Source organism: Myotis yumanensis, unplaced genomic scaffold (assembly GCF_028538775.1).
Source record: "Myotis yumanensis isolate MYYU_CA2020_CCGP unplaced genomic scaffold, mMyoYum1.0.hap1 SCAF_15, whole genome shotgun sequence".
NCBI classification, from domain to species: Eukaryota; Metazoa; Chordata; class Mammalia; order Chiroptera; family Vespertilionidae; genus Myotis; species Myotis yumanensis.
In genome coordinates, this window is record NW_027223766.1 from 38398635 (window position 1) to 38421191 (window position 22557).

The window sequence follows — 22557 nt, forward strand, 5'->3', positions numbered from 1 at the left end:
GTGTGAATATATTTTTTATTGATTTCAGAGGGGAACGGAGAGGGAGAGAGAGATAGAAACATCAATGATGAGAGAGAAAATCATGGATTGGCTGCCTCCTGCATGGCCCCCACTGGGGATCGAACCACAACTCAGGCATGTGCCCTGACCGGAAATCAAACCATGACCTCCTGGTTCATAGGTTGATGCTCAACCACTGAGTCATGTTGGCTGGGCCAGTTATTAGGTTTAGCAGAGTATTTGCCAACACAAAAATACTGTCCTTATGAGCACGCAAAATATATATACTGTATGTCAGATTTCAACACCAGGAAAATCATTATCCTAAATTTCTGGTTTGCCTTAATTCTGGGGGTGTGGGGCATTATTGCAATTTATGCTGCTTTCTTTGCATTAATGTATGGGAAAGCTCTGAAGCAAATCTGTAACATTTCTTTAAGAACTAATCAAGGCTACAAAATTAACCCCAAGAAATCTGAGGCATTTCTATACACCAATAGTGAACTTTCAGAAAGAGAGATTAGAAAAACAATCCCATTTACCATCGCACCAAAAAAATTAAGATACCTAGGAATAAACTTAACTAAAGAGGTTAAAGACCTCTACTCAGAAAACTACAGGACGTTGAAAAAAGAGATAGAGGAAGACATAAAGAGATGGAAGAACATACCATGTTCTTGGATTGGTAGAATCAACATCATTAAAATGTCCATACTACCCAAAGCAATCTATAAATTCAACGCACTTCCCATTAAAATACCAATGGCTTTTTTCAAAGATCTAGAACGAACTCTCCAAAAATTCATCTGGAATAAAAAAAGACCCCGAATAGCTGCAGCGATCCTGAGAAAGAACAAAGTAGGTGGGATCTCAATGCCAGATATCAAACTGTATTACAAAGCCACTGTTCTCAAAACTGCCTGGTACTGGCACAAGAACAGACATATAGACCAGTGGAATAGAATAGAGAGTCCAGAAATTAGCCCGAACCAATATGCTCAATTAATTTTTGACAAAGGAGGCATGAACATACAATGGAGCCAAGATAGTCTCTTCAATAAATGGTGTTGGGAAAATTGGACAGATATATGCAAGAAAATGAAACTAGACCACCAACTTACACCATACACAAGAATAAACTCAAAATGGATAAAGGACTTAAATGTACGACAGGAAACCATAAAAATTCTAGAAGAATACAAAGGCAACAAAATCTCAGACTTATGCCAAAACAATTTCTTCACTGATACAGCTCCTAGGGCAGTTGAAACTAAAGAGAAACTGAACAAATGGGACTACATCAAAATAAAAAGCTTCTGCACAGCAAAAGAAACCATCAACAAAACAACAAGAAAACCCACCTCGTGGGAAAACATATTTGCCAACGTCATATCTGATAAGGGCTTAATCTCCAAAATTTATAGGGAACTCATACAACTTAACAAAAAGAAGATAAACAATCCAATCAAAAAATGGGCAAAGGATCTAAATAGACACCTTTCAAAAGAGGACATTCAGAAAGCCAAGAGGCATATGAAAACATGCTCAAAGTCACTAATCATCCGAGAGATGCAAATCAAAACAACAATGAGGTACCATCTCACACCTGTCAGAATGGCCATCATCAACAAATCAACAAACGACAAGTGCTGGAGAGGATGTGGAGAAAAAGGAACACTTGTGCACTGCTGGTGGGAATGCAGACTGGTGCAGCCACTATGGAAGGCAGTATGGAGGTTCCTCAAAAAATTGGAAATGGAACTCCCATTTGACCCTGTGATCCCACTACTAGGACTATATCCCAAGAAACCAGAAACACCTATCAGAAAGGATATATGTAACCAGATGTTCATAGCAGCACAATTCACCATAGCTAAGATCTGGAAACAGCCTAAGTGCCCATCAGTAGATGAATGGATTAGAAAACTGTGGTACATCTACACGATGGAATACTATGCTGCTGTTAAAAAGAAGGAACTCCTACCATTTGCAACATCATGGATGGAACTGGAGAGCATTATGCTAAGTGAAACAAACCAGTCAATGAAGGAAAAATACCACATGATCTCACTTATTCATGGATAATAAAGACCATTACAAACTTTTGAACAATAATAGATACAGAGGCAGAGCTGCCTCAAACTGATTGTCAAACTGCAGTGGGAAGGCCAGAGAGAGCTGGGGGGCAGGAGGGAGGGGAGTAAGAGATCAACTGAAGGACTTGTATGCATGCATATAAACATAACTAATGGACATAAGACACTGGGGGGTAAGGGAGGGTAGGGGTTTGTCAAGGGCGGGGGGGAAAAAAAAGGACACTTATGTAATACCCTTTGTAATACTTTAAGCGAAAAATAAAAAAAAATAAAAAAAAAAAAGAACTAATCAAGGCCTCTGAGGTCTGCTTTTGATGCTAACCTCTCCTTTTTGCTAACTTTAATTTTAACCTATATTTTTTTTGTAAATACATGCCTAGAAACATATGCACACATATGCATATTATATTTATGTAAGTACATTTAAAAAACCACCAGCAAGTCCATTTTAGAGTGAGAAAGAGTATAATTAAACACCATAATTCCAGATTTGTGTGCCTCGGCAGAATGTAGGAAGACTATGCAAAGATATTTGATCCCAGAATCTTAGCTCAAGCCATATAACACTGTTGTGTTTGTCGGTCAAAATGGTCAAATAGTGTCAATGTTAATATGAGAGAAGAGTGGACCACAGCAGCCTCTTATCATGCCCCTCGGCCTGACTAAACTTTACACGGGCTGGACTTCTGCCCCACACTGAGCCCCTGGCCTCCCTTTTCTTACAGCATTCACTTTAGAAAACTTGCAACTGTCAAGTCTTTCTCTGCCCCTTTGAGATATAAATCTTCTTCCAGCCTGTTGCCAGTTTTACAGCCCAGGAATGACTTGCTCAAGGGCCTGGGCACCATGCCTTTGAAACGCAACCATCAAAGGAGACAGTGCTGCATTGCCAAGTCTCTGTGGGAGAGCTGGAGCCTCACTTCCCCAGGTGCTAATTAGCAAAGGCAGTAGGAATAATCACAGTGACCTACCTCCCCTTAACATCCTCTAGCACTTTTCTTTTTTAAAATATATTTTTATTGATTTCGGAGAGGAAGGGAGAGGGAGCGACAGATAGAAACATCCATGATGAGAGAGAATCATGGATTGGATGCCTCCTGCATGCCCCCTCCTGGGGATCTTGCCTGAAACCAAAACCCGGGCATGTGCCCTGACAGGTAAGTGAACCATGACCTCCTGGTTCATAGGTGGATGCTCAACCACTGAGCCATGCCTGCTGGGCTCAGCGAGTACTTTTGTACAAGCTTGCCCCAGCTGCCTAAAACACTCTCCCGCATCCTGTTACAGTGAGTTGAACTCTGTCTCTCTCTCCTATTGCAATAGTCTTGAATTAAGTACTCCTTGCTTGTTGAACTCCAAACCACTTAATTTTCCTTTGAGAGGGTATTGCTTTTGGTCCTTAAAGTTCAGGAACATTTCCTAAGATGCTGGCAATATTGGTAAAAAGTGTGATCTTTTCTCACTGTCTCTTACTTGCAATAACTACTAACTTGGATTTTGATAAGCTGTGGATTACTTGTAAAATTCAATATTAGGTAATTGAATTTTTCTGATTTTAAACCTAGATGTTTGCAAGAATAAAATACTTGAAAAAAGTCATAGTGACCATTCATAATGATTATAATAATCACTATGACATTCTTTATGTCATCTTTTAATTTTATTTGTATTTTATAATTATCTGATTTATTTCTTTAATGATATACACCCATGAGGCAATCAATAAAGTCTAATGAATTGAATAACACACCAAAAAAGCCTATTGTGTTTACATTTTCCTGATGTGATGTTTTTAAAGGCTGTGGTAGTGGGCCTATTATTTTTTTAATGATATTCAAATGATTCATTGCTTACGAATGTAACTTTTCCAAGGAAAACATCTTTGGGATCTTCAGGCAGGTTCTGATTCCTCTTGGATGCCTGATATTTTCTATCCTCTCTAACTGCACGTATCCAAATCTTCAAAGAACAATACAAGACCCACAGATTCTATGAACTCTTGCCTCAGAGTTTCAGGTTTCTTAGACCTCCACTCTCCTACATCCAATTTAGCAATTAAAATGTGTACATAATTCTTCGTGTATGTTATTTTTACTTACTTAAATAAACTGCAAGTTTGCAAAGGTCTTATGCTCCAATTGCAAGGCATCTGGATAAGTGCCCAGTACTCTCCAGGCAAAAATAAACTAATGGACAAAATGCAATACCTTAACAGCAAACTCACTGGAATGACCGAAAAATAACTGTTTGAACATTAACTTTTTATTATTATATTTTTCTCTTTTTATTATGAATTTCAAGACCTCCAAGAGCAGTCAATCATGGGGAAATGTATTTTTTTCTTGTGAAAACTCTGATTACATATATAGATAAATCCTTAAATAAACAAGGAAACTGAACTAAGAGTTTTCCTTTTCTCTTTATCTTGTATATTGTTCTCTAGAGATAAGATTTTAAAAGAGTGGGTGCTGCCTTGAATTTTATAATTCACATTACTTTTCGTTACTTTTTAGCATGAGAAATGTATGCAGACAAACAAAATAGAAAGGACGTGCAATGAAGGATAACTACCTGTCCCTTCTCTGTCCTCTTTCCCCAGCCATCCAGTCAGTTCCCTTTCACTGAGGCAACTACTACCATTACCAGTATCTTTATTCTCTTTTGGTTGCTAATCCTCACCCGAGGATATTTTTCCATTGATTTTTAGAGAAAGTGGAAGGGAAGGAGAGAAACATTGATGTGAGACAGACACATGGCTTGGTTGCTTCCCTTATATGCCTGACTGGGGCCGGAGATTGAGCCTGCAATCAATGTAGGTACCCTTGACCAGAATCACCTCAGGACCCTTCAGTCCTTGAGCCGATGCCTAGCCACTAAGCCAAGTCCCCTAGAGCAGTACCTTTATTCTTAAAGAGATATTCCATGGTTTCTATCTCCTAGTATATCAAACTCTGAATCTATCTATCATCTATCTATCTATCTATCTACCTATCTATCTACTTGGTTTCCACAATAATTGTAGTGTATTATACACATTTTCTCCTGCAACTTTCTTTTTCATATACATACATAATCGTATGTCTATATACAGTATTTCCCTAACAGTATACATATAGAGATGCCTCTTTACCTTGATGGTGGTAAAGCATTTCACTGAATGGATTTATGCTAATTCATTATCCCCTTCGATAATGAAGATTTCATTTGCATCTGATATTATGCAGTTACGTGCAATGCTGCAGTGTATATCCTTGTACATATGATACAATGTAGATATATATTTGTGGATAAATACCTGGAAGTAAAATTTCTGGGTCAAATCTATGCACATTTTTAATTCTGAAAGATACTGGTAAATTGCCTTCCATAGAAGTTGTACCAACTTACATTTCTACCAGCAATGTAGAAGCTTAATCATTCTGATATTACTGCTTCCTGGAGTTCTAATAAATCAGGTGAATTTTACAAATACTCTTCCTACAGTGTAATCGTTTTCCAAGCCAGAAATATTTGTTCACACATGCAATTAATCACTAAGCCTGGTTGATTCTGCTCTGAGGTATCTTTGGAATATGTCCACTTTATCCATTCCCACTGCCTCTGCCCACTGCCTTCTTTTGCTTGGATAATAACAAGGATCTCATAACTAGTTGCCCTTTCTAGTTTAACTTTCATCCAAAACATTCCTCTGCTGCACACGACACACTGAGTGGTCTCCATGGAATGCAGTGGTTTCTACATAAGAGCAGTAGAGGCAGGGATGGTGACATCAGACAAACATGATTTCCAGCCATGCTTCTTGGTAACTTCTAATCTCAGGAAAATTAAGCACATTGCTCTATTTTGCACTCACAGTAAAGCCCTAATTCCTTAAGATTATTTACAAGATTCAAGGTGATCTGACACTTGTTTTCCTTCTACCTTCCTCTCTCACTGAGGCGGCCCCACCCTCCCTCAACCCCCTAAATACTATATTTCAGCTGGACTAATCTTCATTTTTCCAAATGCATCTGTGTCTTTCTAGCTTATAGACCTCCTAGATCTGATCAAATAATTGAATCAACGCTCCCTCCCCTGAGAACTGACCTTTAGACCACTTCATAACCAACATTCCCTTTCACTTAGACCACATTCCACTTGCTAGGACCATATTCCACTTGCTAAGACCATTATCTTTCCCCTCCAGACTTTCCCATGACCTGGACCCGCCCAGAGAGTTCCCCACTGAAAGAGCCGGCCTACAGTCCTTTAAAACCTCTGGTTCCCCATCCCTGGGTGCTGGCACCATTATGGGGTTCAGCCCATCTGGTCTCCAGATGACCTAATAAATTTATAATCCCTTACCACTTTTGGCCTCATGCATTCCTCTTTCGGCGACCCTAACAGGGCCATTGAGTGGTTCCATGTACACCTTTCCCTTCTGGCTCTGCTTGGCTACCTTAACCCATTACACTTCAACATAGCGTTTCTTCCAAATGTTCCTAATCCTTGTTACCTGAAGCCCCCTATGTTTTCTCATAACACCTTGTTCTTAATCCATGACAATTTTTAGAAACAGTGGTTTAGTTCTTTGACTGGTCTGCATTTCCCTCCAGAGTGTAAGCTCCTTAAAGACAGACAGCTAATCTCAACATAATCAAGGAAACCCAAGGCCTACCACAGTGTGTAGGACCGAGAAGGCATTCAACGCATGTATGCGGAGGGGGGGGGGGGGGGGGGGGGGGGGGATAAAAGTTTGAAATCAGGAAATGTAAAATTCTACAGAATGCAGAACTAAAAGCAGTATTTCTTTGTAGGCTCCAGACTTAATATATCATTATTTTTAAACTAATTATTGATACTTATTTGAAACTCATATATTAATCTTGGGATATTGATTATGGAAACTTTAAAGTCATCCCACTTTAAATTCTGTTATGCTTCTCAATCTTATTCAGAATATGATTTTGTAGTAAACTATGTAAAGTAACATCTTTTTGTTTGAATATGCAAAGTGGGGTTAAACACTCCTGATATTCCAGCTACTCAGGCCATCATCACACAAGAGTTCTACCAGGAAACAAACATGTGTCTCCCTGGAATAATTTAGTGACTGAGGTCAGCAGGGATATATTATAGACCATATGGAACAAGTACCTTCCTAGTTGTTTTAGACCTTACTGATACCTGGCCTGGAAACATAATCTTTGCAGAAGGTTGAGAAAGCCCACACTTCAAAACTCCAGATCAGCACAGATAGTAATCTTGGAGACAAGCTAATGCAAAGCTCTATGTGTCCTTCCACTGCTCTGCAGCTGTCATTTTACTTGTATTAAAGCCATGTCATGGGAGATATTAGTATTCAATTGAGCATATCAATAATTGGTCTGAAGCCATTTATCACAGACATGTGGCTATGTTTGTAATTATCATAAGTACCCACTTTAGAAATATCCCACATGTTCAAATTACAGGAAGAATTTACCACAGCCAAAGAAATAAAGCAATAGGGACCTTAGAATAATTCTTAAATGAATTATCACACTAAACAAAGATCACCTTAACAGAGTTTGGGACTCTTTTCTTCCTAATAATTGTACCAGATATTTTTATAGTCACCAGAAAAATTTCATCTTATGAACTTAGATGAACTACAAAGATACCTTTTCCATCTATGCTCTTGTGCTCTGATCTCATCGTTTTCCTGACCTATAATGCAATCATAAGCTGCTCTGTTGCCTACATCCTCATCGCTGCCTCTTCCCGGTTCTTCTCTGTGTCCCTGATTCTATAGAATCTTTTCTTGCCACAACTATGACTTCACGCTATTCCTTTCTCTCACTTCTTCCCTTCACTGACACCATCCATGAAAATCTTACGGTACATCCATTGCCTTCCCTGTTTCACCACCCACTTTTGCATTCTGATTTCTACTCCAACATTCTCATCACCGGTCAACCGGTCAGTATTTAACTACTGATGCCCATAGTGTTCTCTCAGACTCTACTCTCTCTGTCCACTTGAGATTACATAAGATTTGCTACAAACATTTTGCAAACATAAGCAAATGTTGAATCAAACCAAGGCTTTAACAGAAAAAGTTGGAAATTCCTAAAATTGCAGTAGGTAGTGTACATGTAAGCCATTGCTCATTGCTATGTTCCTTGGTTATTTTATATTCTTTATGAATTCATTCATTTATTGATTAACTTGACATATTTAAGTGACTATCATATGGAAGGCATTGTTCTATGTACTAGAAATACAGCAACAAAAAAGGGGTGGGGGGAAAACTGCTGTCCTCATGTGGTTTATATCCTAGTGGAGGAAAAAGACAACAACAAAATAATAAAGGGGTATATAATAAGAAATGATAAATGCTAAGAAGAAAAATAAAGCAAGGTAAGGGGCCATAGGTGATGAGGACCCTTTTTAGATGCAGTGGTCAGGGAAGGCCTATTAAAGGATGTAATATTAGATAAGAAAAAGCTAAAGAAGTTCATCACCACCAAACCAGTGTTACATGAAATGTTGTAGGATATTCTTTAAGAGAAGGAGGAGGAGGGAGAAAAAATATAAACAATAAAATGGCAATAAATACATATCTATCAACAATTGAATCTAAAAATCAAAATAAATGAACAAGAAATTGAATAAACAAAATAAATTGATAAATAAAATAGAATCAGAGGCATGGACACATGGAACAGACTGACAAATCTCAGAGGGAAGCGGGGAGGGGAGGCGGAAAGAGATTAACCAAAGATCTTCTATGCATATGTGCATTACCTATGGACAGACAATAGGGTGGTGAAGGCCTGGGGTGGGGCGGGAACTGGGCAGAGGGGGGCAATGGAGGGAAAAAAGGGGACATCTGTAATACTCTCAACAATAAAGATTTTTAAAAAAAATTTTAAAGGATGTGATATTTTGGAGGGAAATACATAATTTCATTTCCTTCCTAAATTATTTATGGATGTTCACGGATTTTTAAAAGTTTTATCAAAAATAACACTAGGAGATTCAACAGTTTAGGGAAAATTTCTAAAATATATTATTTCACATACCTTTGCTTTCTTAAATGGAATAAAATAAAGGTAATTTAAGTGCTTCCTGGTGACTTGGGGGCAGATCATTATTACAATCCATTTAAATCAGAAGTGTTTCTTTCTTCTCCCTCACTAACAGCTGCAGTGACCACAACCTACCAGTTGATGCTGATTGCTGCAGTATGAGAATTCAGAGCATGATTAAAAGGACTCAGTGAAAACAGTGAAAACATTCTGAATGATGGTTTAAGGCTTGCCTACTGAAAAGTGTTTTGGTTGTAGGCCTATATAAAAGTTCTCCATCAGCTCAGAAAATTGTATTTTGTAAACTGATCCTGGGAAAAGAAAAGGAGTATATATATATTTATTAAGTGCTTATTTTATTTCAGATTTTCTCCCAAGCACTATGTATCATTCAAAAGCTAAGATCTCTCCCTCAGATGTATTACCTCTAAAATGAAGAAATCAGTAGTACCTTCTTCAGAGTTTTACTGATGAATTTATGATTCACCATATATTACATTTAGCAGAGAAAAAAGTATATATTTTTACAGAAGGAAGAAGAGAATAATGCACAAAATCTCTGAGACAGAAATGAACTTGGTGTGTTCTAGGTACAGCAAAAAGGCCAGTATGATTCATTATATATGTAGATCTAAGTAGCAGTATGTGCTACGCTCCAGAATATTATTGGTTACCTGTTTTATCTGAGCTTTTGTTAAATTTGTCAATGCCTTTAGCTGAACATGTACAATGAGGAAGTAACTCCCTACTAGCAAGGTTTCAAATGAATATCCCAATGAAGAAACAGAAAATCTTAAGTCCATTTTTAAAGAGAAACATTAAATCCAAAATGTGAATCTCCCTTAAAGAAAAGAAACAGCTTTAACTAAGAGAAAAGAACAACAAAAGCACTGTTGTGCATTGAGGTACAATATGGATGAGAGCACGTGAGAGGACAGAGGATGTTCAAAAACCTATCTGCTTAGGAATCAGATCAAAATCAGACAATAAATTAAAAGGGGAGGAGTGACGGAAGAGAGCAATCTGATATCAGGCAAGTACATATTTCCTTTCCAAATAGTATATTTGGGTATACATTTGAAGAATCACAACGCATGTTTTAGAGAATAGAATGCTATAAAGCATGGATGGTTTAGAATATATAATGACAGTTCATGAATTATACTTATAAATCATTTCAGAAATAACTTACAGAAAAAACCCTATTTCCCACTGAATTCATAATTTGTTCTAAATATGTATAAAGCCAAATTAACTATTAGTTTCTGACTCAGCTATTGCAATTTTATGTGTTTCTTATGAATAGTTTTAAATACTGAAATAAAAATGCTTCTGATAGCCCAGCAGGTGTGGCTCAGTGGTGGAGCACCAATTTATGATCCAGGAAGTCCCAGTTCCATTCCCAGTCAGGGCACATGCCTGGTTGTGGGGCATGCAAGAGGCAGCTGATCAATAATTCTCTCTCATTATTGATGTTTCTATCTCTCTCGCCTTCTCCCTTCCAATATGTTTTTATTGATTTCATAGAGGAAGGGAGAAGGCGAGAGAGGAGAGAGAGAGAGAGAGAGAGAGAGAGAGAGAGAGAGAGAGAGAGAGAAACATCAAAAATGAGAGAGAATCATTGATTGGCTGCCTCCTGCACGCCCCCTACTGGGGATTGAGCCTGAAACCCAGGCATGTGCCCTGATTAGAACTGAACCTCCTGGTTCATGGGTCAACACTCAACCACTGAACCACATGAGCTGAATGAAAATTATCTGATTTTTATGATAAACCAATTTCTATAAATGTTGACATATGCAGTTAAAATATACATCAAAGAACTTAAAATAACTCTTAACTTTTCTTCACTTACTGAGTTTTCTTCCTTTACTCTATATTTCTCAGTTTATGCTAGTGTCATATTTTACATAAACTCTGTCAGTTTTCTCATTTTAGTCAATAATGCCACATTATGCGCAGAACATGTCTAGCCTATAAAATTATTTTCTCATAATAACTTCTTTCAAATTGTTTCTTTTCACTAGGTATGCCACATGATAGAAATATTTGGGCCTTTAAAGGCTCAATTAAAGCCCTGGCCACTTTGGCTCAGTGGATAGAGTGTCAGTCTACAGACTGAAGGGTCTCAAGTTCAATTCCAGTCAAGTACACGGACCTCCGTTGCAGGCTCAATCCCCAGCCCTGGTTGGGGCATTTGTGTGAGGCAACCAAGTGATGTGTTTGTCTCTCTCTCTGTCTCTCCCCCTCCCTTCCACTCTCTCTAAAAATCAATGGAAAAATATCCTTGGGTGAGGATTCACACACACATACACACACACTCAATTAAATCTCATCTGGAAACAACTAGAATATTCATGAATTATTCATGAATTATCTTTGTACTTCCATGCTTAATTACAAAACTAAATATTTTAAGTCATGCTTTACAACTCAGAGATATTTCCCAATTAGCAAATTGACTAAGCATATCTGCTTGATGTTAAACTTAAACATATTTATAAAATGCCAATATAGTTTTACTTATGAAGGGTTTATAATATCCTATTATCATGTTATAGACATTTGTCTAACAACATTTAAATTAAGCTCGGTGACTCATTCCATCAAGCATAAGCCATTGGTTTAGATAAACATTTGCAGGTTATTAAGGAGCTATTCTGGTCCATTGTTTATTATATGAAGCAACTGGAAGTTTTGACAACCTGCAACAGTGCCCAAAATTCTCCAATATGGTATTCGTCTCCTAAGAATGGCAATGGGAATTCACCGAAAATAAAATACTTTCAGAGAGAGAGCTGGAGTCGGTGTACTGGGCTTGCCATTGTTCCTCTCCAAATGCCAGTCAGCAATGAGACTTTGGGGGTGGGAGTTCAAAACACTGTGCCCTAAATGAGTTAGAGCTGACGGACACAATTTGATTCCAGTGCATTAGTTTGAACGTAGGCACAAGTCTACACTTGAAATTTGAAAGTGAGGTAGCAATATATTACAAAGGATCGATCGGTTAGTTATGCCTGGGAAACCCAACCCCTTAATGACTAGAATCAGTTCCTTTCCTCCAAGGAAGTAACTTATAAAGCCATCATCCAGGGCATCTGACGGAGCACACCCAGGCTCTGACTCCGCCAGTGGAATTGCGTTCAGTAAAACCGCCCCTGTTCCCTACAGCACACACAGGAAGCCCCAGTATCCTTGGGAGTCCCGGGGATGGAGACAATGTTTACTCCTCCTCTACACTGTCAGCAGGCACGGTGCCCTGTCTGGAGAGACTTTGATCCTTTCATCTGCTCCTGGGCCAGTCTTCCTCTTCTCTCCCTACTTCCCAATGGGGCTAAGAAAAATAAGATTGGTACAGTCAACGTTTGTATTTATATCTTGTGAGTCTGTGTTATCTGGGTAAAACTCACTCTTTTAGAAGAAAATCAAAGATTCCCTCCCTAGATCTAATTCTTCATCCAGAGAATTGGTGTTTAATCAGATTAGAAACCAAATAATCCAGGAATGATTTAGCTCAAATTCTTTTCTCTGGTTTTACTTCTGTGAAGAGTGAACTGCATGATTATAACTAAGCAAGTATGATGGGCTGTGAGAGGGGGAATAGAAGGAAGGGTCCTGGTTTCATGTCCTCCCAGGGAAAACAGTCTGAGGAAGAGAGCCTTTAATTCTGGATGACCAAGACGGCAGGATGAATACTATCATTGTAGGCATCCATTCAGATATTTTTGAGCATCTACTATATAACACTGTTCGGTTCAGGAAATCCACAACTCAGAAAGGGAGCCTAAGGTGCCATGTGGGTGACAGAGATGTCAATGGACAGTGAAAATACTGTATCATTGTTGTATGCCTGAGGATTAGAAGAGGGACATGGAGGATACAAAGTCACTGAATAAGGACAAGGGCAGGCGGGTATTGGCAAACTTCCTAAAGTAGGTAAAGTCAGTTTTAAGGCACTTTGAATGACGGCTAAAACATATGCCAAGGCTACAGAGCTGAGTATGGCATGTTTAAATGGTTAAGAATAGGAATGACCAAAGTGCAGGGTATACCTGTGTGTTCAGGGTAGGACATGAAAGGAAACAGGAAAGTTAGGTACTTTTCAAGAAAGGTATTAGCCAGCATTGTTTTTTATAGACATGATATCTCAAACACAAGCAATCAAAGCAACATAGATAAATTGGAATTCTTCAAAATTAAAAACTTTTGCACGCCAAAGGACACTATAAAGAAAGTGAAAAGGCAAGCCGCAGAATGGGAGAAAATATTTGTAAATTTTGTAAGGCTCTAGTATTCACAATATATACAGAGCTCTTAAACTCAACAATAAAAAGAAAAATAACCCAGTTGTGGGCAATTACCAAATTTAAATATTGGCTAGGATGCTTAAAAATCTGAGCTCTCATTCTGGCCAGGTGGCTCAATTGATTGCAGCATTGTTTCATGCACTGAGGGTTATGGTTTGATTCCCAGGAAGGGCACATACCTAGGTTGAGGGTTTGATCCCTGGTCAGTGCCCATATGGGAAGCAACCAATCAGTATTTCTCACAATCGATATTTCTCTTTCTCTCTCTCTCTCTCTCTTTCTTTCTCTCTCTCTCTCTCATTTCTCTCTTTCTCTATCTCTCCTCCACTCCCTCCTTGGGTGAGGATTTTAAAAAATGAGAGCCCTAGCTGGTTTGGCTCAGTGGACAGAGCGTCAGCCTGCGGATTGAAGGGTCCGGGGTTCAATTCCAGTCAAAGGCACATGCCTGCATTGCTGGCTCAATCCCCAGTGTGGGGCATGCAGTAGGCAGCCAATCAATGATTCTCTCTTATCATCGATGTTTCTATCTCTCTCTCCCTCTCCCTTCCTCTCTGAAATCAATAAAAATATATTTTTTAAAAATTAGAGCTCTCATATACTGCTGATGAGAATGTAAAAGGTGCTACAGAAGACACTTAGGATAGCTACTCCAAAATTTAAACATAGTGTTAATATGTGACCCAGCAATTCTACTACTGGGTATATTTACAAGAGTCCCGAAAACATGTATTCACACAAATACTTATGCATGAATGTTCAGAGCACCATTTCCATAGTGGCCAAAGGTGAAAGCAACTCAACTGTCCATCAACTGATAAATGGGTAAACGATATGTAGTACACTCATACAAAGGAACATTATTCAGGCATGAAAAGGAATGAAGTACTGATGTAGACTATAACATGCGTGAGCCTTGAAAACATTATGCTAAACAAAAGAACACAGACAAAAAGATCACATATTGTATGAGCCCATATATAAAATGTCCAGAGTTGGCAAATCCACAGAGACAGGAAATGATGGCTGCCAGGGGCTGGGAGATGGAGGAGTGGTGAGTGACTATGGATGGGTATGGAGTTTCTTTTGGGGATGATGAAAATGTTCTGGAATTAGGTAGTGGTAATGGTTGCACGGGTTTTTTAATATATTAAATGTCACTAAGTCGTACACTTTAACAGGGTGAATTTTATGGCATGTGTATTATAATCACAATTTTTTTAAAAAAGAGATAATGTGTTAAAGACACACAACAATTTAACAAGCAAGCTGGTGCCAGAATCAGATCTGCTAATTCCATCCAGGTTCTAAGTGCAGTAGCATATTGTGCTTCTCAACTTTGGAGGCTCAGCCACAAATCTTAACCTCTTGGAAAGGCACGAACATACTGAAGAACTGTTTCTTATTTCTTGGAATATAAAGACCATGTTACTGGACAACACAAGAGTAACTCCAGCAGCCAGCAAAGGAAATGTAAACTCTACACACAGAACAGCAGGCCTAAGTCTCAATGATAATGTGTAAACCTTCAAAACCCAATTTTATCTTTCTTAGCTTTTCCTATGATCAGTCCTCACACTAGAAATGCATTCTGTTTCCTCCTAACAAGTTACGTAGGCATCAGTAAAAAGCTGATTTGTTATGATAATCATTGCAAGTTTCTTAAACACACACGGCAAAATCTCAAGTGTCAGCTTTTCTCCCATAATTTCTTAAAAGGTGAAGATCCAACTGAAAGACTATTCAACTAGAAGGAGAAATATGGCAAAGACAGATTCTTACCACAGGAACGGCACAAATTTTGAAGCTGTTAATTTACCATGTAAGCTTAAATTTTCCCTTGATCCCCTCTCATATTTGCTTCCAAATTCTTTAGTGCATGAATTGATTTTATAAATTCCCAGATCCAAAAAATGTTATCATTTATTTTGTAAAACAAAACAAAAACACACGCAAACTGGTGTGTGGGGAGTGGGAAGTAAGAAGGGTAGATACACACACCTCTTCTTCCTAAAAAATAAACAAATGGTGCCAAAAGCATGCTGTTCAAGGTATACTAGGCAGTGTTTCCCATTATAAATTACAAAAAAATAAATTTATTTTAATTGAATTTATGGTGTTGCATTCAGTAGCTCATCACAAATCATTTCAAAGCTATCATTTATTATATTTTTATTAAAAAGCTAATACAAAATCTGTTTTTAAGAAATTATAATTTATCCTTGAAACACTTCTAAGACATTGTAATAGCAATGAGTTTGCAAAGAAATTAAATGTATTTCTATGAGTTTCAATGACAAATTTATCTAAAGTAACCATAATTGCAATTGTGAAAAACATGGGAAGCAAATTTTCAAACATTTCATTTCAATCAACCAATGGAAAATATCCAATCATATTTGCATAAAGTTGATTTTAAAATGTTTTGTTGATATTAGACAATTAGAATACATTACTGTCTTTTGTCACTGGATGAGATGTTTGTTCACTTGGGGGCTAAAAATACAATGAAGTTAAATAATTATGAAGTAGGGAAATACTACTTGAGTAGTAAGTAGTTCATAAACAAACAAGTAACGTGCAGATCTTGAACCAGACAGTCATTTGTTGTACTGAAGTGATTCTGGGCAACTCACCAACACCGAATCAATGCAATGTGCAACCATTAGCATTTTCCTTGTAGATGAGGTGTCCCTGGTGAGTATTACACAGATAAGTAGCACAATTAACTTGACCCCAAAGAATGGTGAACCTGACCCCAAAGTTGAGCATGGATTAGAAAGGACAGACCACGAAGCAGGCAGATAACTACAGGGCCAAAGCAGTAATCCAGACTGGAGATGAAGCTGTGAATTTTGGCAGCAGAAATAAAAAGGGGCAATTGTCCTATTGCAGCATTAATTCAATTAGAGATATTTAAATTTCTACATAAATGACTATGGACTGAGAAGTATCTTCCTGATAATCCCCAAGATTCACCAAATGTCTTGTTCTAAAAGGATGGTAGGGAAGGAGGAATCCTGTTAGGGTACTATTCCTGTTCGGGGGTCTTCTTTTTTCCTATTCATTTTTTCTCTTGGTTCTAACATGGAGTTGTCACCCTTTTAATAAATTAAACTCAGAATGACTGACACTGAAGTTACACATAACCCCCCATGTTTTACCATGGACTTCCAGACACATCCAAGAGTACAGTTGTGCCTCCTTTGCTCATTACATTTATTTTTAATTTTTAAAGTGGGATTTTTTTTCATCTAAAAGAGAATTTTACTGGATAGTTAAAACAAGTACATAATAAACATGTGAACATAATCTTCTGCTTTATTGCTGTGAAATAAATCAAGCTAATCTACAAATTGTGGTGCTTCTTACACCTTCCAAATTTAAAGGGCCCCTAATACCCACAGCAGGACACTGATTCACATAGAAACCAGACTACCATCTTTGAATACAACTGGCATCCTGACTCCTTAGCACTTTAAAGAATGCTACTGATAGAACACAAACACACTATATGCTTTTACCTGACTTTTTCATATTTTATTCATATTTCTCTAAGGCAGTGGTTCTCAACCTTCCTAATGCCGCGACCCTTTAATACAGTTTCTCATGTTGTGGTGACACCCAATCATAAAACTATTTTCGTTGCTACTTCATAACTATAATGTTGCGACTGTTATGAATCGTAATATAAATATCTGATATGCAGGATGTATTTTCATTGTTACAAATTGAACATAATTAAAGCATAGTGATTAATCACAAAAATAATATGTAATTATATATGTGCTTTCCAATGGTCTTAGGTGACCCCTGTGAAAGGGTCGTTTGACCCCCAAAGGGGTCGCGACCCACAGGTTGAGAACCACTGCTCTAAGGGTTCTGAATAGACAGCACAGTTAGCTGAGGAGGTAGCCATTTGTTTTTTTTGTTTTTTTATAGTTTTCTTTTTTTTTTTTTCATTTATTTTTTTATTTTTTTTTTTATTTTATTTTTTTTATTTTTTATTTTTCGCTTAAAGTATTACAAAGGGTATTACATAAGTGTCCTTTTTTCCCCCCCCGGCCCTTGACAAACCCCTACCCTCCCTTACCCCCCAGTGTCTTATGTCCATTAGTTATGCTTATATGCATGCATACAAGTCCTTCGGTTGATCTCTTACTCCCCTCCCTCCTGCCCCCCAACTCTCTCTGGCCTTCCCACTGCAGTTTGACAATCAGTTTGAGGCAGCTCTGCCTCTGTATCTATTATTATTCAAAAGTTTGTAATGGTCTTTATTATCCATGAATGAGTGAGATCATGTGGTATTTTTCCTTCATTGACTGGCTTGTTTCACTTAGCATAATGCTCTCCAGTTCCATCCATGATGTTGCAAATGGTAGGAGTTCCTTCTTTTTAACAGCAGCATAGTATTCCATCGTGTAGATGTACCACAGTTTTCTAATCCATTCATCTACTGATGGGCACTTAGGCTGTTTCCAGATCTTAGCTATGGTGAATTGTGCTGCTATGAACATCTGGTTACATATATCCTTTCTGATAGGTGTTTCTGGTTTCTTGGGATATAGTCCTAGTAGTGGGATCACAGGGTCAAATGGGAGTTCCATTTCCAATTTTTTGAGGAACCTCCATACTGCCTTCCATAGTGGCTGCACCAGTCTGCATTCCCACCAGCAGTGCACAAGTGTTCCTTTTTCTCCACATCCTCTCCAGCACTTGTCGTTTGTTGATTTGTTGATGATGGCCATTCTGACAGGTGTGAGATGGTACCTCATTGTTGTTTTGATTTGCATCTCTCGGATGATTAGTGACTTTGAGCATGTTTTCATATGCCTCTTGGCTTTCTGAATGTCCTCTTTTGAAAGGTGTCTATTTAGATCCTTTGCCCATTTTTTGATTGGATTGTTTATCTTCTTTTTGTTAAGTTGTATGAGTTCCCTATAAATTTTGGAGATTAAGCCCTTATCAGATATGACGTTGGCAAATATGTTTTCCCACGAGGTGGGTTTTCTTGTTGTTTTGTTGATGGTTTCTTTTGCTGTGCAGAAGCTTTTTATTTTGATGTAGTCCCATTTGTTCAGTTTCTCTTTAGTTTCAACTGCCCTAGGAGCTGTATCAGTGAAGAAATTGTTTTGGCATAAGTCTGAGATTTTGTTGCCTTTGTATTCTTCTAGAATTTTTATGGTTTCCTGTCGTACATTTAAGTCCTTTATCCATTTTGAGTTTATTCTTGTGTATGGTGTAAGTTGGTGGTCTAGTTTCATTTTCTTGCATATATCTGTCCAATTTTCCCAACACCATTTATTGAAGAGACTATCTTGGCTCCATTGTATGTTCATGCCTCCTTTGTCAAAAATTAATTGAGCATATTGGTTCGGGCTAATTTCTGGACTCTCTATTCTATTCCACTGGTCTATATGTCTGTTCTTGTGCCAGTACCAGGCAGTTTTGAGAACAGTGGCTTTGTAATACAGTTTGATATCTGGCATTGAGATCCCACCTACTTTGTTCTTTCTCAGGATCGCTGCAGCTATTCGGGGTCTTTTTTTATTCCAGATGAATTTTTGGAGAGTTCGTTCTAGATCTTTGAAGAAGGCCATTGGTATTTTAATGGGAAGTGCGTTGAATTTATAGATTGCTTTGGGTAGTATGGACATTTTAATGATGTTGATTCTACCAATCCAAGAACATGGTATGTTCTTCCATCTCTTTATGTCTTCCTCTATCTCTTTTTTCAACGTCCTGTAGTTTTCTGAGTAGAGGTCTTTAACCTCTTTAGTTAAGTTTATTCCTAGGTATCTTAATTTTTTTGGTGCGATGGTAAATGGGATTGTTTTTCTAATCTCTCTTTCTGAAAGTTCACTATTGGTGTATAGAAATGCCTCAGATTTCTTGGAGTTAATTTTGTATCCTGCTACATTGCCAAATTCATGTATTAAGTCTAGTAGCTTTTTGATGGAGTCTCTAGGGTTTTGTATGTATAATATCATGTCATCTGCAAATAAGGACAGTTTTACTTCCTCTGAGGAGGTAGCCATTTGAATTGAGAGAACATGTTCCAACTTTTTGAGAGTGGTTGTATCTGAGCTGTCCATGGTTCTGAAAGATTTAGAATGCCACTAAAGAAGCTCTAAAATTTAAAGAACTAATAACAGAAAAAGCTGTGGTACATTTACACCATGGAATACTATGCGGCAGTAAATAAAGAAGAATCTCTTACCCTTTGAGACAGCATAGAGGGACCTGGAGAGCATTATGCTAAGTGAAATAAGCCAGTCAGAGAAAGACAAGTATCACATGATCTCGCTCATATGTGGAATCTAATGAACAAAATAAACTGATGAATAAAATAGATCCAGAGACATAGAAGCCTGGAACAGACTGTCCAGTCTCAGAGAGAAGGTGGGGGTGGGTGAGTGGGTGGGAAGAGATTAACCAAAGAACTTACATGTATATATGCATAACCCATGGACACAGACAACAGGATGGTGAAGGCCTAGGGTTGGGCGGGCTGAAAGGGATCAATGGGGGCGGGGAAAGGGAGACATATGTAATTATATTCTCTCTCTCTCTCTCTCTCTCTCTCTCTCTTTCTCTCTCTCTCTATTGGAGGAGAAAAGTTTTGTTGATTTTTAACTTGGGCTCCCCAAACAATTCACAGATGTGCCCACACTATAAAAAATAAAGGATCCCTCCTACCTGAAGCTACTGAGGAACCCATTTATCTTCAGGGAATTGTTCTCTCCAATATTCCCCCCAGAATGCTGCCTACGGGGAAATGGCTGCAGCTGCTTCTTAATGTAATAGTTGTCAGGAAGATAAGTTTCTTCATTGAAAGGATAAATGGAAGGAGAAAAGGCTTCTTCAAACTGTCATATTTCCCAAGAAAAAGGCCTTCTAGAGTTCCCTGGGAGTTTGGTTTTCTCTTACAGACCGGGAAAGCTTTAATTGCCCTATTTCAAGATGGGCGAGAGAGGCCTTGTTTGTTCAGTCCAAACCAAGACAAACAGTTTCATTCTCTGAAGGGTATTCCTCTTCTACAACATAGCTTTCCTTCTGGATAGAAAGCTGGCCGATCACCAGTCTGAAGACGTGCTGCCTTTAGTGGCAGATGGTTTTCTGTGGTCGAAGGAAAGTCACTGGTCAGCTGGGCCTTCTTCTCCTGCGAAGGGGTAGTCAGCCTGTTGCCTCGTCCGTGTCCCTGGCTTGCCCGCGATGCCATCAGTGATCCAGAGGCCATGGACAGACACTAGCCCTAAATGACTTCTACTGGGAGATCTTACGGAAATAAGAGCCTGTGAAGCAGTCTGTTTAAAGAAAATGGCGTGATAAACTGGAGCGAGTTATGTTAATTTTGTAAGGAATCATCGTTAAGAAACTTAGGGGTGAAATTAAGGCGATGGTAAACATGAGAGCAATGTAAATTACCTTGGGAATATACAGGCTTCTGAAAATATCCACTATCCAAGTAACCCATCCTCTTCAACATTAAGATTAATATACTCATCTAAAAGGGAAGACAGTTTGTGTATTTTTCTCCCTTGTTTATTAAATTGACTGCTGAAGACTGTAGACATATCTATGAATCAATTCATTTATTTACCTTGTTGACCTTGCCAGGCTCTAGCGATGAAAAAAATAAACAGTACATTGTACCTGCTCTCCAAAAGACGAATAAAAACAGCAGAAAAGGAAGTACCCTCCCATAGCAGGATATATGCCGCCCTTGTGATAGAAATAAGGCGTGGAGGAATGCAGAGGAGAAGTCAGTAATCAGCCAGGAGACAGAAGGAAGAAGAAGGCAATAAGCCTTCACTTAAGGGGAAATTCAAGCTGAGCTCTGAGAAGAATCAGTTTGCTAGGCAGGAAAGTGATGAGAGGGGCGTTTCAAAGACACTGACGCTCTAACACTTGAGCTTGGTGAGCCCAGGAAGAGGGTGAAAGGGTGGAGGAGAGGCTAACAAGACAGGTTTCTGCAAGGCCTGAAGACCATACAGAAAAATTCACTTTCCTGAGGCTCGAAGGAGCTGCTGACGATTTCTGAACTAGGCAGGACTGTCAAGCAGAACTATTGGCCAGAACATTACCATGACTTTGCCATTTGGTTAAACTAAACTTGAAATAAATGATAATTGCAATAAACATTATGCAACAAGGCTCTGAAAAAACACATTTTCTTTTAGGTTCTATTCAGTTCTAGGGTGGGATCAGAGGTGAAATCCTATCCAACTACTTTTAGACTTCCATTTTGTGTGTTTCCCCTCAGATAACAAAACAATTAATATTTTCTAAATTTATCAATTTTGTTACCGTAATTCTCAAGGTTGCATTTCTGTTTATGATGCTTTTTTGATCAAGTACCACATATATACAATATTTATAAAATTTATGTAAGAGAGATTGGAGTTTAATAATATAATCAATATTACTTGTCAGAGTTGTTTGGATTATTTTAATTTTACCTTTTCATATTTACTAGTATTCTTTACATGACATAACAGGTTTACAGGATTCTTTCCTTTTGTTATAGTTTATTGGTTTTTTTTTTTTTTTTTTAGAGACGGAGGAAGGGAGAAGAGAGAAACATTGATGTGAGAGCATAACATAGATCGGCTATCTCTCCTGCACGCCCCCTAGCGAGGATCAAGCCTGCAACCTGGGCATGTGCCCTGACCAGGATGGAAACAGAAACCTCTTGGTGCATGGTCTGACGCCCAACCAACTGAGCCACACTGGCCAGGGCCATACCAGGTTTATTTGCTTTGTTAATCTTTGCTTTTTGTCCTCTTTTATAGGTGGATGAAAGATTTGAATCTTGATGTACTTGATTGTGGCTGAATGCAAAAAAAAATTCTCTGAGTTTTCATTTTTAGAAAAACAATACAAACTCTCCAACTTCCTTCCCCCCCATCCCAGCCCCCATACCCCCTGGAATCTAGAAAAAAGGAGGCAGAAAGAATGAAAGAGTTCTCTCCTTCAAAAGATATTCTGAGGCATCCTGCTGTGTCAGTTAAATCCTACAGCTGCTCAAAGTCGGAAATATCCGGAAGCACTGTGCTGTGTAATGAGAGAGCAGCGCTCATTTTATTTTTTTGGACTGACTTG

The 22557-nt window shown here is 38.3% G+C and overlaps 1 protein-coding gene across 1 annotated transcript in view; it reads right to left on the bottom strand.

Moving 5' to 3' along the window:
- Positions 1 to 22557, bottom strand: part of OXR1 (oxidation resistance 1) — a 318551-nt gene that overhangs the window by 260692 nt on the left and 35302 nt on the right. The gene's annotated exons all lie outside the window — the stretch shown is intronic.